At 47.1% G+C, this 19,855-nt stretch overlaps 1 protein-coding gene across 1 annotated transcript in view; it reads right to left on the reverse strand.

The window, feature by feature from the left end:
* Nucleotides 1-19,855, reverse strand: part of LOC137535589 (zinc finger protein 585A-like) — a 65,366-nt gene that overhangs the window by 7,475 nt on the left and 38,036 nt on the right. The window lies entirely within an intron of this gene.

A 19,855-nucleotide genomic window follows, 5' to 3' on the forward strand; every position in this document is an offset into this window, starting at 1 on the left:
CACTCCTCACATACGTCTCTTCTTCTTCCTCTTTAATTGTCCTCATCATGTCACCCTCCTCCATAGACTGCTGATCACTCCTCACATACGTCTCTTTCTCTTCCTCTTTATAGGTCCTCATCATGTCACCCTCCTCCATAGACTGCTGATCACTCCTCACATACGTCTCTTCTTCCTCTTTACATGTCCTCATCATGTCACCCTCCTCCATAGTCTGCTGATCACTCCTCACATACGTCTCTTTCTCTTCCTCTTTACATGTCCTCATCATGTCACCCTCCTTCATAGACTGCTGATCACTCCTCACATACGTCTCTTCTTCTTCCTCTTTAATTTCAACTTTTACGCAAATTAGTTCTTCACCCTAAGTGAATAAATTATCGCATACATCTTACACAAATGATTATTAGCAAGCTGAGACTATGCAGAACAAAAATCTTGAGTTTCAGTCCCACCTACCTGATAATGGTGAGGGATGGTGGGATCTTCCTGTGGACAATCCTGGGAATAAAGAGGACCTGTACATCTCTCTGGTGGGTTTCTGTTACTGGATAAATCTGTAGGAAACACACACATTGACTGAAAAGATTGTCTGTATTTATCAGATGATGGGGGATCTAGGTGAACCCCACACACTGCTCTCTCCTCTACATTACATTAATGCCTCCTCTTACCCGGTGATGTGGGGGATAGCTGATTCACCATCCTGGCATCATGGTAGAGGTCCTGGTGGTCTTGTCTATGCTGCCCTTGGTCCATGGTGAGATAGATGGTGGAAAGATGACACGTTATAAAGAATTTGGGCTTCACCAGAGAGATGGAAAGTCACAAATATCTCCACGTATCTTATTACCTCCTCTGCTTCTAGTTCCAACAATGGCTTCCCTTCACTCCCTCCCACTTCAACTCTAACCCCCAACTTCCTTTCTATGCCAAACACTACTTCCTGTCTTGGTATAACTGTGATCACCATCTTATGGATAATATGAGAATTGCAGCCTTTTTTTTCCTTCTGCAGATTGTACCTGGTTATATCTCTCCCTCTGATGAGTCATCTAGATAGTAACAGCTGTTTTCAGTCAGGAGTGCAGCTAAGGTTTTGGTGGCCCCAAGCAGTCCATAACTTGGGACCCCCATCCATGAAAGAAGTGGTGTGCAAAAAATGGGTAGTCCCACCACAAAACAAAGCTGCGCTGTGAAAATGGGCAAGGCCAAAGCATGATGTGGGTGGAGCCAAATACTAGCAGTTTCTAGGCTAAATTGCACCCAGGGCGAGGGCGTAAAATGCACCCCCAACGTTGAGACAGGAATAGGTGGCCACAGTATAGGTAGCCAGCTATGGGTCCCCCCAGTATAGGTAGCCCATATAGTTGCCTCCAGTATAAGTTAGATCAGGCTTTCTCAACCAGGGTTCCTTGAGGACTCTGCAGGGTTTCCTTGGCATTTTCCCCCATCGTGGAGGAAGTATAATAGAGCACATTATAATAGGTGGTACTGTACCAAGAAGCACTAAATTGGGGGGTCAGTAGACAGTATGAGTGGTAGTGTAATAGGGGGTAGTGAAATAAACAGCCACCCATACTTTTAAAGACTGCAAAATAAATGTAGGGGTTCCTCGAGATCAAAACATTGTTTGCAGGGGTTCCTTGAGATTAAAAATGTATTTGCAGGGTTCCTCCAGGGTAGAAAGGCTGAGAAAGGCTGAGTTAGATAGATAGGTGCCCACAGTATAGGATAGATAGGTAAGTGCACACAGTACAGGTTAGATAGGTAGGTGCATGCAGTATAGGTTAAATATGTAGGTACCCCTCAGTATAGGTTAGATAGGTAGATGCCCCAGTATAGGTTAGATAGGTAGGTGCCCCCAGTATAGGTTAGATAGGTAGGTGCTACCAGTATAGGTTAGATAGGTAAGTGCACGCAGTATAGGTTAGATAGGTCGGTGCCCCCAGTATAGGTTAGATAGGTAGGTGCCCCAGTATAGGTTAGATAGGTAGGTGCATAAAGTATAGGCTAGATAGGTATGCGCCCTGACTATAGGTTACATAGGTAGGCGCCCTGAGTATAGGTTACATAGGTAGGTGCCCCCAGTATAGGTTAGATAGGTAGGTGCTACCAGTATAGGTTAGATAGGTAAGTGCACGCAGTATAGGTTAGATAGGTAGGTTCCCCCAGTATAGGTTAGATAGGTAAGTGCACGCAGTATAGGTTAGATAGGTAGGTGCCAGTATAGGTTACATAGGTAGGCGCCCTGAGTATAGGCTAGATAGGTAGGTGCCCCAGTATAGGTTAGATAGGAAGGTGCCCCCAGTATAGGTTAGATAGGTAGGTTCCCCCAGTATAGGTTAGATAGGTAGGTGTCCCCCAGTATAGGTTAGATAGGTAGGTGCCCCCAGTATAGGTTAGATAGGTAGGTTCTCCCAGTATAGGTTAGATAGGTAGGTGCCCCCAGTATAGGTTAGATAGGTAGGTTCCCCCAGTATAGGTTAGATAGGTAAGTGCACGCAGTATAGGTTAGATAGGTAAGTGCACGCAGTATAGGTTAGATAGGTAGATGCCCCGAGTATATGCAGGATGGCGGCAGAGGCACCACCAGCATACAGGTGAGTCACGCCCCCGTTTGGGGTCTCACACTAAGGGGGGCCTTGCTCTGCTGCTATCGGTGGGTGTGCAGGTGGTGCGGCCCCAGGAGTGTGGACATAGCAGAGGGGGAGCAGGCAGTTTCCAATTACCTGCCTGGATCCTGTACACAGCTTCTATCTTCATCCTGTCCCGGTCTCTGTCGTTATGGTAACAGCGTCCCCTGTGATGACATAACCACATGTCATCACAGGGTGAGCTCTTACCAATGTGACGCACGCTGAGGCAGGATGAAGATAGAAGCTGTGTTCAGGATCCAGGCAGGTAAGTGGAAACTTTGCTCTGCCTGCTCCCCCCTCCGCTATGACCACCAGTTATTCACCTCCATTCTTGTTTCTAGACTAAATACAATCCTTAACCCCTCATACACAAGGATCAGGCTGGGCTTATTTCCCTAAGACAGGCCCCTGACAATGTAACTCTAGCCTCACTTGACATGGAGAAGGCCTTTGACACCATAGATTGGGAGTACATGACTGCTGCTTTGCCCAAGACTGGTATTAGAGGGCAGGGAGGAGCTCCGGATGAGATCTGAATGGGTTTCATTTGGATTACATCCAGATAATTACTGCACCTGAGCGAGCGGGTGAGGGAGGGTTAACTTACCCAGGATGCGTCTGCTTTATTGCATCCCACGGCGCGCCTCACGCTGCGCTCCAATTCCCGGTCGCGTGACTGTGCAACTCTGCCAATATCGGTCTGCCAGAAAATCTCATATTAATGCAGAGAAATGATAATCTCCATCTTGATTTAAGTTGATTATATGTTTAAAAATGTTCTGCAAATTATTTGCAGGAATTTCAAGATTTTATGCCAGTAGAACTAAGCAGAGTTATTCTTTAATCAGAGCTGGATAATTGGTTAGAGTAATCCTTTATGTTTCATTTCCACGGCAAGCTTGTCTGTTCCCTGTACAAGGCTACCGTATATACGCGAGTATAAGCCAACCCCCCAACTTTTACCATTAAAAACAGAAAAAATGACTGACCCGAGTATAAGCCGGGGGTAGGAAAGGCAACCGGTATAAATACTCCCCACTGTACAGTCAGTCAGGAGAACCTTAATAAATGTAACTTACCTGTACTAACATTTCCAGTTACTTGAACTGTTGACACAGTGTGTCTTTACTAGGGCAAAGCGGGGGCAGCAGGCATTCAAAACCAAATGCACACACTGCTCTGCTCTGGCGGGGGCAGCCAAAAACCAAATGCCCTTGTGGGGGTAGATACAGAAATCAACATCATAATCCCGCACGTTATGATACCCCCATCGGGGGGACACAAATGTTACTGCACTGATCTGCACATATGGTAGAGGCACTCAGAGGTTTACTCTTCTTGGCTGCGACTCCAGTATAAGCCGAGACCCCCACTTTTGGGCCACTGTTTTGGTCCCAAAACCACGGCTTATACTCGAGTATATACGGTATGTTTATATTAAGATAAGCACTGGAGAAATGTTCAGATTTGACTCATTTCTTGCTGCAATGCCTGCTTAGCAAGACCTGACCATCAGATATATACACCGCAGAAGCTAAGCCTGCTAAACGCTGTTATATGTTAATCATGTATAGTGATCATAGAGTTATTCATTAACCACTTCACCACTGAGGGGTTTTACCCCTTGAGCACCAGAGCAATTTTCACCTTTCAGCGCTCCTTCCATTCATTCACCAATAACTTTATCATTACTTATCACAATGAAATAAACTATATCTTGTTTTTTTCACCACCAATTACGCTTTCCTTAGGTGGGACATTATGCCAAGAATTTTTTTATTCTAAATGTGTTTTAATGGGAAAATAGGAAAAAATGTGGGGAAAAAAATTATTATTTTTCAGGTTTCGGCCTTTATAGTTTTTAAATAATGCATGCTACTGTAATTAAAACCCATGAAATGTATTTGCCCATTTGTCAAGGTTATAAAACCGTTTAAATTATGTCCCTATCACAATGTTTGGTGCCAATATTTTATTTGGGAATAAAGGTGCATTTTTTTCAGTTTTGCATCCATCCCTAATTACAAGCCCGCAGTTTATAAAGTAACAGTGTTATACCCTCTTGACGTAAATATTTAAAAAGTTCAGTCCCTAAGGTAACTATTTATGTATTTTTTTTATTGTAATTTTTTTTTTTTAATTACAAAAATAAATAAATAAATTAGTGAGTGTGGGAGGTAATGAGTTAATTTTTAGTGTATAACTAATGTATTTGTATAGGAAAAATGCCTTAGGGTGTGGTTTTACTATTTGGCCACAAGATGGCCACAGTAACTTTTTGTTTATGCGTCCTGCAAGTGACCAGAAGGACGCTTGCAGGAAGTGTTATGAGGCTGGGAAACTTTTTTTTTTCCCACAATGATCACGCTGCTTCTCGTAGAAGCAGCTGATCATTGCGGGGGCTTGGATCAACAAACGGGAACGGTTTTACCCGTTCATTGATCTCCGGGCGAGCGGGCGGCGACGTGCACGAGCGTGGGGGCACGCGGACAAGCGAGCGGGAGCGGCGTCAGGTGCGGATTTCTCCGCCCCTTGGTGTTAACAGGGTGGAAAAAGGTACGGAGAAATCCGCACCGCTGGAGGTAAAGTGGTTAATGAGTTGATCATTAATGGACTTGTATATTAAGGTAAATAAGTTTGCTTCCTATATATTTTAGCATGAAAGAAAACAATAACCATGTGATGAAACCATGTGACATACCGATGATGTACAGAAAATCCCTGTCAATGAATGATGTACCTACCAGCTTCCTAGAATAAACATACTGATACCTTGGCTTACCTCACTCCAATTACGAGTATCAGATCTAGATAAAGGTCATAAGAGTTAAAATGTTTATTAATGTCATTTTGATTAAAAAAGATGGAAGTTCATGTTAAATAAGCCAAGTGAAATTATATACAGTATAAAATATATATATATATATATATATATATATATATATATATATATATATATCTGCTCAGATATCCTGAGAGTTAAAAATGTCGCAATTTTGTGAAAGTACAAACTAGGTATGATTATTGTGCGCAGGGTTGCCGCGGTGTACCAGTATGATTGTATACCGCGGTTTGATTGTGCATGGTGATAATACCGTGCACAACCTGGTTTTACCACGACGCAGCGGCGGGGTGAAAGAAATACTCACTTGCCAGCTGGTCCTGCGCATGTGTATTACTACTTCCTCCTTCCTGTTCTTGCGTTCCATCCCCCTGTAACATCGCTCCATGGAGATGGAACGCAAGGACAGGAAGATGAAAGAAGCAAGTACAGCATCCCCGGCAAGTATTTGTTTACCCTGCCGCTGCGTCCCCCCATGTGTCTCTCTATACTGGCTTCACCTATCCCTGGCTACACCTATCCCTGGCTGCCTATGCTGCAGCCACCTATTACTGGCTACACCTATCCCTGGCTACCTATTCTGCGGCCACCTATTACCGGCTACACCTATCCCTGGCTACCTATGCTGCAGCCACCTATTACCGGCTACACCGATCCCTGGCTACCTATGCTGTGGCCACCTACTATTGGCTACACCTATCCCTGGCTACCTATACTCCGGTCACCAATTACTGGCTGCACCTATTCCTGGTTGCCCATGCTGTGGCTACCTATACTGCGGCCACCTATTACTAGCTACCCCTATTCCTGGCTACCTCTACTGCGGCCCCCTATTACTGGCTATACCTATCCCTGGCTACCTATACTGTGGCCCCCTATTACTGGCTATACCTATCCCTGGCTACCTATACTGTGGCCCCCTATTACTGGCTTTACCTATCCCTGGCTACCTATACTGCGGCCCCCTATTACTGGCTACACCTATTCCTGGCTACCTATACTGCGGCCCCCTATTACTGGCTATACCTATCCCTGGCTACCTATACTGTGGCCCCCTATTACTGGCTATACCTATCCCTGGCTACCTATACTGCGGCCCCCTATTACTGGCTATATCTATCCCTGGCTACCTATACTGTGGCCCCCTATTACTGGCTTTACCTATCCCTGGCTACCTATACTGCGGCCACCTATTATTGGCTACAGCTATCCCTGACTACCTATACTGTGGCCCCCTATTACTGGCTATACCTATCCCTGACTACCTATACTGTGGCCCCCTATTACTGGCTACACCTATCCCTGACTACCTATACTGTGGCCCCCTATTACTGGCTATACCCATCCCTGGCTACCTATACTGCGGCCACCTACTACTGGCTACACCTATCCCTGGCTACCTATACTGCGGCCACCTATTACTGGCTATACCTATCCCTGGCTACCTATACTGTGGACACCTATTACTGGCTACACCTGTCCCTGGCTACCTATACTGCGGCCACCTACTACTGGCTACACCTATCCCTGGCTATACCTATCCTGCAGCCACCTATTACTGGCTACACCTATCCCTGGCTACCTATGCTGCGGCCACCTACTACTGGCTACACCTATCCCTGGCTACCTATGCTGCGGCCACCTATTACTGGCTACACCTATCCCTGGCTACCTATCCTGCAGCCACCTATTACTGGCTACACCTATCCCTGGCTACCTATGCTGCAACCACCTATTACTGGCTACACCTATCCCTGACTACCTATACTGTGGCCACCTAATACTGGCTACACCTGTCCCTGGCTACCTATACTGCGGCCACCTATTACTGGCTACACCTATCCCTGGCTACCTATGCTGCGGCCACCTATTACTGGCTACACCTATCCCTGGCTACCTATACTGCGGCCACCTATTACTGGCTTTACCTATCCCTGGCTACCTATACTGCGGCCACCTATTACTGGCTACACCTATCCCTGGCTACCTATACTGCGGCCACCTACTACTGGCTACACCTATCCCTGGCTACCTATACTGCGGCCACCTATTACTGGCTACACCTATCCCTGGCTACCTATACTGCGGCCACCTATTACTGGCTTTACCTATCCCTGGCTACCTATGCTGCGAGCACCTACTACTAGCTACACCTATCCCTGGCTACCTATGCTGTGGCCACCTATTACTGGCTACACCTATCCCTGGCTACCTATACTGCGGCCACCTATTACTGGCTACACCTATCCCTGGCTACCTATACTGCGGCCACCTATTACTGGCTTTACCTATCCCTGGCTACCTATACTGCGGCCACCTATTACTGGCTACACCTATTCCTGGCTACCTATACTTTGGTTACCTATTACTGGCTACTTATACTGGGGGCACCTATACCTGGCTATCATAAGGGGGGGGGGGGGGGGGTGTGGGAGTGAAGCTCTGTAAAAACAGCGCAGGAGATTTGGGCGCAACCAGTGTCGTCATAATAGGAATACGGCTATAGCAACGCTCAGTGAGTAATTTGGGCGCCATCAAAAGCCAGAGCACAAATTACTATAAAGACACTGTAATTCGGCTGCCAGCAATAGCTGGAAGCCGAATCACATCTTTTACCATTATCCATGGTAACCTGGAGGGGGAATAGCATTTACCACCACCAGGACATTTGCAGGAGCTGGGTGAGCTGTTTTACAGCTGTACCCTGCGCCCAAATCTCCTGGCGGCTCAATCATATCTATGCTGAGGGAGTGGGGCACATCTGGCTACCATACTGGGGTGGGGGGCACATTGTGTAATGTAAGGGGGGGCCAAGTCCAAATCATTGTATAATACCGTATACCGTGATACCATCATTATACTGCGGTATTTTTTTAGATGGTTATCATACTGCGGAATTTCATACCGTTCCATCCCTAATTGTGCGTCACTATAAAATCCCCGAAAAGACTCCATCTCAGAAACATTCATTATAAAGACGCCTGTCAGGCTGGTATATCTTATCATTACGCCTGAAAACTCTACTGAGGCCCAGCTGAAAGAGGGTCTGCCTTCCACTGGGATTCTAGAACCCAAGAGAGGTAATATGCATTATTCTTGGTGATTTATTGACAATAGCGTATATAAACGTTAAGGACTTGTCATTTCAAAACTTCAACAATTTCATAGTTTTAGATATCTTTTTTATGTCATTTTTTATAAACCAATCAGTAAGCATTACTATTTAAATGCAATTGAAAGCTTAGAGACAACTAGCCAGCTTTGTTTGATTAAGGCCTCTTGCACATGGCATGCAATTCCAATTTGCGCTTTTGACGCGACTTTACATGCGATTCCGATTTGCTATTTTTAGTCGGTACTGCATGCTGCGCTTTTCTTCTTATTTTGATAGCGTGCAGGGAAAATCGGAATCACAAATTGTAAACGCAAATCGGAATCGCAAATCTGATTGGCAGTGTGCAGGGGGCCTAAGATATGTCTACTTAAAGTTTTTTTTATATCAGAATAGAACTCTATATACCATTCCTAAGGATAAAGCTATATTTGTGTGCACCATACACTGTACAATCTCGAGACAACAATTATCGATGGAGGATAAAACCTACAGAAGGAGAGTAGCTATACTGATATGGACTTGTTTCACTAAGGGAACTTTAAAAATGTATATCAGATAATGAACAACTGCAGAGACGTATATTCCTGTATATATATATATATATATATATATATATATATATATATATATATATATATATATATATATATATATATATATATATATATACTGTATACACTGTATCTACTTTTTATATCAATATACCTTTATAACATTCAACTGATGAGGGTTGCATTTTTCCAGAGGTAAACCTTTTAAACTATAAAATTCTGTTTATAGTGAGCTACGAATCCGCTACTTCCTATCTTAACCACTTAAGGACCAGGGGTTTTTCTAATGATCAGTGCTGCGGGGGCTCTACAGCCCGCAGCACTGATCAGGATTGTGGCCGGGCGATCAGCCTTCCCCCCTTTTTTCCCCACTAGGGGGATGTCCTGCTGGGGGGGTCTGATCGCCGCCGGCGCTGTTCATTCGGCGGGGGGGCTCCTCAAAGCCCCCCTCCGCAGCCATTTCCGCCCTCCCTCCGCTCACCTCCCTCTCCCTCTTCAGCCGTAATGCGCAGGACATTACGGCCTATCAGATGCCGGCGATCCCCGGCCAATCAGAGGCCGGGGATCGCCGATCTACGTCACGGCGCTGCTGCGCAGCAGCGCCGTGTGATGTAAACAGCAGGGATTTCTTCCCCGCGTGTTTACATTTCGCCGGAGAGCCACGATCGGCGGCTCTCCGGCTGTTCACGGAGACAGCCTCCGTGAACTGGCATGGAAAGGCCGCTCGATCGAGCGGCCGTTTCCATGCTATACCACTAACGACCCGCCGATGCCTATCGGCGTTAGGCGGTCGTTAAGTGGTTAAGTCGACTTTTAGGCTGGTCCCTTTAAGTAGTCAATAATCATTATCAATAAGATATTTGACAGGTCACACAGAAATCGCTTAAAGATCTGCAACAAGCCATTTTCAAATATATCAGAAATAATCAAAGGAGTAGAACTGGACAAAAAACTATGACCTGGAATCGGGCCGGGGAAGGGGGGGGCGCCTTGGTGTTTCTGATCTATTTAGCTTCTATCGAGCTGCACAGATGGCTCAGTCATCACAGATGCATTCAGAACATAACGCCCCCTATGGGCCCAGATAGAATATGATCTGCTCGCTCCCATCACATTTCCAGCCTTACAGTGATCCCCCCTCTATCTCCCCTGCTAAGTGTAAAACTGTCTCACCACTGACCCTTCACTTCCTGTCTGGGAATCTCTTACAGGGAGCCTGAAGCATTTTTTAAAATAAAAAACACAACCTAACTTTCATAGTGACACAATGAATCCATCATTAACCACTTCAGGACGAGAGCAATTTTCACATCTCAGCGCTGCTCCCATTCATTTGCCAATAACTTTATTACTACTTATCACACCTAAATGATCTATGTATATATTTTTTTCAGGACAAATTAGGCTTTTAGTGAGCAATATTTTTATTTAGTAAATACTTTATTGTCTATGCATTTTAAAGGGAAAATCAGGGAAAAAACAATATTTCTCCATTTACATCCATTATAGCTTTACAATAAACAGCGCTAACTATAAGTTAAACCCACAAATTGTATTTGCGTATCCATCCCGGTTATTACAATATTTAGATTATGTTCCTAGTATAATGTATGGTGACAATATTGTATTTGGAAATAAAGGTGTCCTTTTTCTGTTTTGTGGTTTTTTGCTTTCTCATTATACACTATCGATGATTACACAACCTTATTTGCAAAAATAGCAGCAATATACCCTCATGGCATACATATTTAAAAAGCCAAGTTCCAAAGGTAACAATTTAGTTATTTTCTATTATATTCTTTCACTTTGTTTTAATTTTACAAGTCTTGGTTTTGATAAAATATATACACATTTTTTTATTGATTTTGATTCAGTTTGTTACTAAAAACACTACACAAGATATAGCAATTAACCCAAAATCACCCTAAAATCTATTCTACTACTTATCACGGTTAAAATGTTACCCCATATGTCTTGTGTAGCTATACTAATACTATAATCAAGTTTGTTTAGATTTTTTATGTTGGATTGACTTTGTCCCTACCCATTTCTCATGTGTTTTGGGTCCAAGCTTTAAAACACCCCACAATGTATTCTACAACTCGTCCCAGATAAAATGATATCACATGGGCCTCATTTAGTAACAAACTGGTGATGCATGCTCACAGTGACACTGGACGAATATACTCGTCCAGATAGGCTGAAGTGGTTATTAAAAAAGATGGCAAGCATAAAACAGGAAAACATAACATATAATCTATATTCATATTACTAAAACTGCTATTGTCTATGACACCAATGATGGAAAGTAAGGAGAATTCTCATTGGGGCACACATAGAAATCACCATACAGATGGTATAGTTGGCCTTGGATGGTAAAAAGTAAAAATCCGGCCCTGGGGAAGCCTCTGGGTCCTACAGAGCCTTCCTGCTCTCCTCCCGATGTCCGCGTTCCCCCGCAGGCTCCCCTGTTAGCAGAACCAGTCAGTTGTGGACTGCTCTCTTCACAAGCACTCGGGCTTCCGAAGACGGGCAGCTCTGTACTGCGCACACGTGAGCGTCCTCCTTTCTCAAGCACGTGCACAGTACAGAGCCACCGGTCTTCAAGAGTCAGAGCGCTTCTGAAGACTGCCGATGTCCCCCGTGGCGGAATATTCAAACAGAAGTGTGCAGGGGAACGAGAAGACCAGCAGGAGCACGGAAAGGCTCTATAGGACCCAGAGCCGTCCCTCTCCTCTATAGGACCCAGAGCCGTCCCTCTCCTCTATAGGACCCAGAGCCGTCCCTCTTCTCTATAGGACACAGAGCCGTCCCTCTCCTCTATAGGACCCAGAGCCGTCCCTCTCCTCTATAGGACCCAGAGCCCCCCCTCTCCTCTATAGGACCCAGAGCTGTCGGAGTCGGTAACAGGCTAAGATCATACATGTTAGATCAGATGGCTGTAGTACAGCGGACTAGGCAGAATGGGAGTCGGTAACAGGCTAAGGTCATACACGATAGATCAGATGGCTGCAGTACAGAGGACTAGGCAGAATTGGAGTCGGTAACAGGCTAAGGTCATGCACGTTAGATCAGATGGCTGCAGTACAGAGGACTAGGCAGAATGGGAGTCGGTAACAGGCTAAGATCGTACACGATAGATCAGATGGCTGCAGTACAGAGGACTAGGCAGAATTGGAGTCGGTAAAAGGCTAGGATCATACACGTTAAATCAGATGGCTGCAGTACAGAGGACTAGGCAGAATCAGAGTCAGTAACAGGCTAAGGACATACACGATAGATCAGATGGCTGCAGTACAGAGGACTAGGCAGAATTGGAGTCGATAACAGGCTAAGATCATACACGTTAGATCAGATGGCTGCAGTACAGAGGACTAGGCAGAATTGGAGTCGGTAACAGGCTAAGGACATACACGATAGATCAGATGGCTGTAGTACAGAGGACTAGGCTGAATCGGAGTCGGTAACAGGCTAAGGACATACACGATAGATCAGATGGCTGCAGAACAGAGGACTAGGCAGAATCGTAGTCAGTAACAGGCTAAAGTCATACACATTACATCAGTAGGCTGTAGTACAGAGGACTAGGCAGAAGGGAAGCCGGTAACTGGCTAAGGTCATACACGTTAGATCAGATGGCTGCGGTACAAAGGGCTAGGCGAGGGAGTGGTCAGTAAAGCTAAGGTCGTATCTAAGTCAGTCTGGCAATTGCATTGAAATACAATAATGAAAGTTACATTGAAATACAATATGATTATCACAGAGTGATAAAGTGCCCAGCAAAACCAGGGTACTGATTGCTATTACAGGCAGTGAGTAACTGAATGAAGAGAGCTTATATACAGGTGGGAAAGATCACAGACCAGCCCAGAAAAGGAACTGGCCAATCAGCAAAGATTCCAGCAGAAAAGTGTCAGCTGACCAGTGTCTCAGCTGACACCCACTAGACCCGCCTTCTCAACCTATAAGAACTGCTCTGGGAAGGGCGCATCCCCCTGGGGAGGCTGGAGGAACAGACATGCTGAGTCACAGCTGCAGGGGTGCTGGGGATGCAGCTTCAGAAATAGGAAGAGGAAGCTTCCTGCAGCAGCCCAGTGCTGCCTGAGTCATCGCTGGAACGCCTCACAGGTAAGAGCTTTCCATGCTGAGTCACAGCCGCAGGGGTGTTGGGGATGCCGATAGGAAGAGGAAGCATCCTGCAGCAGCCCAGTGCTGCCTGAGCCCTCACTGGAACGTCTCACAGGTAAGAGCTTTCCATGCTGAGTCACAGCCGCAGGGGTGTTGGGGATGCCGATAGGTAGAGGAAGCATCCTGCAGCAGCCCAGTGCTGCCTGAGCCCTCGCTGGAACCGCTGACAGGTAAGAGCTTTCCATGCTGAGTCACAGCCGCAGGGGTGTTGGGGATGCCGATAGGAAGAGGAAGCATCCTGCAGCAGCCCAGTGCTGCCTAAGCCCTCGCTGGAACCACTGACAGGTAAGAGCTTCCCATGCTGAGTCACAGCTGCAGGGGTGCTGGGGATGCCGATAGGAAGAGGAAGCATCCTGCAGCAGCCCAGTGCTGCCTGAGCCCTCGCTGGAATCGCTGACAGGTAAGTGCTTTACATGCTGAGTCACAGCTGCAGGGGTGTTGGGGATGCCGATAGGAAGAGGAAGCATCCTGCAGCAGCCCAGTGCTGCCTGAGCCCTCGCTGTAACCGCTGACAGGTAAGTGCTTCCCATGCTGAGTCACAGCTGCAGGGGTGTTGGGGATGCCGATAGGAAGAGGAAGTATCCTGCAGCAGCCCAGTGCTGCCTAAGCCCTTGCTGGAACCACTGACAGGTAAGAGCGTTACATGCTGAGTCACAGCTGCAGGGGTGTTGGGGATGCAGCTGCAGAAATAGGAAGAGGAAGCTTCCTGCAGCAGCCCAGTGCTGCCTGAGCCCTCACTGGAACGCCTCACAGGTAAGAGCTTTCCATGCTGAGTCACAGCTGCAGGGTGTTGGGGATGCCGATAGGTAGAGGAAGCATCCTGCAGCAGCCCAGTGCTGCCTGAGCCCTCGCTGGAACCGCTGACAGGTAAGAGCGTTACATGCTGAGTCACAGCTGCAGGGGTGTTGGGGATGCAGCTGCAGAAATAGGAAGAGGAAGCTTCCTGCAGCAGCCCAGTGCTGCCTGAGCCCTCACTGGAACGCCTCACAGGTAAGAGCTTTCCATGCTGAGTCACAGCCGCAGGGGTGTTGGGGATGCCGATAGGTAGAGGAAGCATCCTGCAGCAGCCCAGTGCTGCCTGAGTCCTCACTGGAACGCCTCACAGGTAAGAGCTTTCCATGCTGAGTCACAGCTGCAGGGGTGTTGGGGATGCCGATAGGAAGAGGAAGCATCCTGCAGCAGCCCAGTGCTGCCTGAGCCCTCGCTGGAACCGCTGACAGGTAAGAGCTTTCCATGCTGAGTCAAAGCTGCAGGGGTGTTGGGGATGCCGATAGGAAGAGGAAGCATCCTGCAGCAGCCCAGTGCTGCCTGAGCCCTCGCTGGAATCGCTGACAGGTAAGAGCTTTCCATGCTGAGTCACAGCTGCAGGGGTGTTGGGGATGCCGATAGGAAGAGGAAGCATCCTGCAGCAGCCCAGTGCTGCCTGAGCCCTCGCTGGAATCGCTGACAGGTAAGAGCTTTCCATGCTGAGTCACAGCCGCAGGGGTGTTGGGGATGCCGATAGGAAGAGGAAGCATCCTGCAGCAGCCCAGTGCTGCCTGAGCCCTCGCTGGAACCGCTGACAGGTAAGAGCGTTACAATAGCATTTTTTATAGCATTGCATCATATTGTCATATTTGCAGTTTGCTCTGTCTTATAGTGTAAAATACAGAGTGTGGTTTGCAGAGCTACTGAGCCTTTGAACTTGTCTCCTCGGTGAACCTTATCTGAAGCTGTCTGTCACTGTTTCTTTGATGTATAGTGCTCCAAAAATCAGCAACCAATTTGGTCGTGGAGTTTAGAGAAGCTCTTTTGCATAGATAACAACTGAAGTTTCTCAACTCTTGCTGCACTGGAAACAATATAGGACTTCTTTCTTTGCTACTAATGTTCTATTTCTTAGCTGTACTACACATGCAATTCATTATGTCATAAGTTTATTCTCACTTCAGATTCCCTTTAAGTTCATAAAAGGTCTACAAACCCGGGTCCCTGCTCTCCTCCCATCTTCGGGAATCCCTGTTTACCACCCAGCCTGGAGGTTGGGGCATTAATGTGGTGGAAGTCCCACAGTTTCCTTAAAGTGAACCAGAGACGAAGCACCCTCATGTATTTTACCATATATATCAGTGGGAACATTAGAGAAAACACCTACCCTGCTCTCTGTTTCATCCTTCACTGCTCAGCCTGCTTGTTATCAGCCCTGATAAAAATTCCCCACTGAGCATTCAGTCTGGCTTTACTCAGGAATCATAGCTGAGTCTGTCGCCTCTGATGTCTTTTCAAGCCTAAGCCTGCCCCCTTCTGGCTCTGCTATAATGACTCAGCTATAATGATTCCTGAGCAAAGCCAGACTGAATGCTCAGTCGGGGATTTTATCAGGGCTGATAACAAGCAGGCTGAGCAGTGAAGGATGAAACAGAGAGCAGGGTAGGTGTTTCCTCTAATGTTCCCACTGATATATATATGGTAAAATACATGAGGGTGCTTCGTCTCTGGTTCACTTTAAACACTTTATAGTGAATGATAGAATCCTACCTGGGAACACTTCCGGACCCATGTGGCTTACCTCCCCCCCTCCCCCGCAGAATATCTCTCTGCCGCACATATATATAATTTCCTGAAATCTTTCCATTCTACTGCCGCCCCTGATTCCCCCACCAATGTACTATGAGGTGTGATGTGCAGCCCTTGGAGGGTGGGTTATTATCCCATCGCTATTCCATCATCTCCCAGCCCTTGGAAATGACTCCAGTCTATGCTTGCTTGGGAGAATGATGGCAATTTACTTTCACACAGGTGGGCTGAATGTTGTATGACGCTGACCAAGGGCAGCAGCTACTCATCACACATTGAAACCAACTATCAACTCCTCCATAGGTTGTATCTCCCCCAGATAGGCTTCATTCCATAGAGCCCTCCAGGAATAACTGATGCTCCAGAGGTTGTGGCCAAATTGGTTCCTTTGCCCATATTTGGTGGTTTTGTCCTGTTGCTAAAGGTTAGTGGGCTGAAGTTAGCACTCTCATCCACACATCATTGGGCACTTCGATACCATCTGACCCCCTCCTCCTCCTCTTGGGGGACGAGCCCTGGGGTTGGAAATTTCCACAGCATCGATTAGCCCAACATATAGCCAAACCACCCAGATCCTATATAGCCAGACAATGGCAACAACCCACCCTCTCTAATGAACTGACCGATATTATCGCTGATATACTGATTTCAGAATGCCTACTGCCAATCTCCAGTGATACTATCAGCCTCTGACCTTATTGGTCTTAGGTCCCAGTGTTCTCCTCAGAATTTTTTTCCAGCCGGTTGGCATGAAAAAGCAGCCGGGTGGGAGAGATGAGAGAATGCAGAGCCAGTACTTCTGTAACCAACTCTGCTTACAGCATAGGAGCTGATAACAGCCGGGTGGGAGAGATGAGAGAATGCAGAGCCAGTGCTTCTGTAACCAACTCTGCTTACAGCATAGGAGCTGATAACAGCCGGGTGGGAGAGATGAGAGAATGCAGGGCCAGTACTTCTGTAACCAACTCTGCTTACAGCATAAGAGCTGATAACAGCCGGGTGGGAGAGATGAGAGAATGCAGAGCCAGTACTTCTGTAACCAACTCTGCTTACAGCATAGGAGCTGATAACAGCCGGGTGGGAGAGATGAGAGAATGCAGAGCCAGTACTTCTGTAACCAACTCTGCTTACAGCATAGGAGCTGATAACAGCCGGGTGGGAGAGATGAGAGAATGCAGAGCCAGTACTTCTGTAACCAACTCTGCTTACAGCATAGGAGCTGATAACAGCCGGGTGGGAGAGATGAGAGAATGCAGGGCCAGTACTTCTGTAACCAACTCTGCTTACAGCATAGGAGCTGATAACAGCCGGGTGGGAGAGATGAGAGAATGCAGGGCCAGTACTTCTGTAACCAACTCTGCTTACAGCATAGGAGCTGATAACAGCCGGGTGGGAGAGATGAGAGAATGCAGAGCCAGTACTTCTGTAACCAACTCTGCTTACAGCATAGGAGCTGATAACAGCCGGGTGGGAGAGATGAGAGAATGCAGAGCCAGTACTTCTGTAACCAACTCTGCTTACAGCATAGGAGCTGATAACAGCCGGGTGGGAGAGATGAGAGAATGCAGAGCCAGTACTTCTATAACCAACTCTGCTTACAGCATAGGAGCTGATAACAGCCGGGTGGGAGAGATGAGAGAATGCAGAGCCAGTACTTCTGTAACCAACTCTGCTTACAGCATAGGAGCTGATAACAGCCGGGTGGGAGAGATGAGAGAATGCAGAGCCAGTACTTCTATAACAAATTCTGCTTACAGCATAGGAGCTGATAACAGCCGGGTGGGAGAGATGAGAGAATGCAGAGCCAGTACTTCTGTAACCAACTCTGCTTACAGCATAGGAGCTGATAACAGCCGGGTGGGAGAGATGAGAGAATGCAGAGCAAGTACTTCTGTAACCAACTCTGCTTACAGCATAGGAGCTGATAACAGCCGGGTGGGAGAGATGAGAGAATGCAGAGCCAGTACTTCTGTAACCAACTCTGCTTACAGCATAGGAGCTGATAACAGCCGGGTGGGAGAGATGAGAGAATGCAGAGCCAGTACTTCTGTAACCAACTCTGCTTACAGCATAGGAGCTGATAACAGCTGGGTGGGAGAGATGAGAGAATACAGAGCCAGTACTTCTGTAACCAACTCTGCTTACAGCATAGGAGCTGATAACAGCTGGGTGGGAGAGATGAGAGAATGCAGGGCCAGTACTTCTGTAACCAACTCTGCTTACAGCATAGGAGCTGATAACAGCTGGGTGGGAGAGATGAGAGAATGCAGGGCCAGTACTTCTGTAACCAACTCTGCTTACAGCATAGGAGCTGATAACAGCTGGGTGGGAGAGATGAGAGAATGCAGAGCCAGTACTTCTGTAACCAACTCTGCTTACAGCATAGGAGCTGATAACAGCCGGGTGGGAGAGATGAGAGAATGCAGAGCCAGTACTTCTGTAACCAACTCTGCTTACAGCATAGGAGCTGATAACAGCCGGGTGGGAGAGATGAGAGAATGCAGAGCCAGTACTTCTGTAACCAACTCTGCTTACAGCATAGGAGCTGATAACAGCCGGGTGGGAGAGATGAGAGAATGCAGAGCCAGTACTTCTGTAACCAACTCTGCTTACAGCATAGGAGCTGATAACAGCCGGGTGGGAGAGATGAGAGAATGCAGAGCCAGTACTTCTGTAACCAACTCTGCTTACAGCATAGGAGCTGATAACAGCCGGGTGGGAGAGATGAGAGAATGCAGAGCCAGTACTTCTGTAACCAACTCTGCTTACAGCATAGGAGCTGATAACAGCCGGGTGGGAGAGATGAGAGAATGCAGAGCCAGTACTTCTGTAACCAACTCTGCTTACAGCATAGGAGCTGATAACAGCCGGGTGGGAGAGATGAGAGAATGCAGAGCCAGTACTTCTGTAACCAACTCTGCTTACAGCATAGGAGCTGATAACAGCCGGGTGGGAGAGATGAGAGAATGCAGAGCCAGTACTTCTGTAACCAACTCTGCTTACAGCATAGGAGCTGATAACAGCCGGGTGGGAGAGATGAGAGAATGCAGAGCCAGTACTTCTGTAACCAACTCTGCTTACAGCATAGGAGCTGATAACAGCCGGGTGGGAGAGATGAGAGAATGCAGAGCCAGTACTTCTGTAACCAACTCTGCTTACAGCATAGGAGCTGATAACAGCCGGGTGGGAGAGATGAGAGAATGCAGAGCCAGTACTTCTGTAACCAACTCTGCTTACAGCATAGGAGCTGATAACAGCCGGGTGGGAGAGATGAGAGAATGCAGGGCCAGTACTTCTGTAACCAACTCTGCTTACAGCATAGGAGCTGATAACAGCCGGGTGGGAGAGATGAGAGAATGCAGAGCCAGTACTTCTGTAACCAACTCTGCTTACAGCATAGGAGCTGATAACAGCCGGGTGGGAGAGATGAGAGAATGCAGAGCCAGTACTTCTGTAACCAACTCTGCTTACAGCATAGGAGCTGATAACAGCCGGGTGGGAGAGATGAGAGAATGCAGAGCCAGTACTTCTGTAACCAACTCTGCTTACAGCATAGGAGCTGATAACAGCTGGGTGGGAGAGATGAGAGAATGCAGGGCCAGTACTTCTGTAACCAACTCTGCTTACAGCATAGGAGCTGATAACAGCCGGGTGGGAGAGATGAGAGAATGCAGAGCCAGTACTTCTGTAACCAACTCTGCTTACAGCATAGGAGCTGATAACAGCCGGGTGGGAGAGATGAGAGAATGCAGAGCCAGTACTTCTGTAACCAACTCTGCTTACAGCATAGGAGCTGATAACAGCCGGGTGGGAGAGATGAGAGAATGCAGAGCCAGTACTTCTGTAACCAACTCTGCTTACAGCATAGGAGCTGATAACAGCCGGGTGGGAGAGATGAGAGAATGCAGAGCCAGTACTTCTGTAACCAACTCTGCTTACAGCATAGGAGCTGATAACAGCCGGG

Source organism: Hyperolius riggenbachi, chromosome 10 (assembly GCF_040937935.1).
Source record: "Hyperolius riggenbachi isolate aHypRig1 chromosome 10, aHypRig1.pri, whole genome shotgun sequence".
NCBI lineage: Eukaryota > Metazoa > Chordata > Amphibia > Anura > Hyperoliidae > Hyperolius > Hyperolius riggenbachi.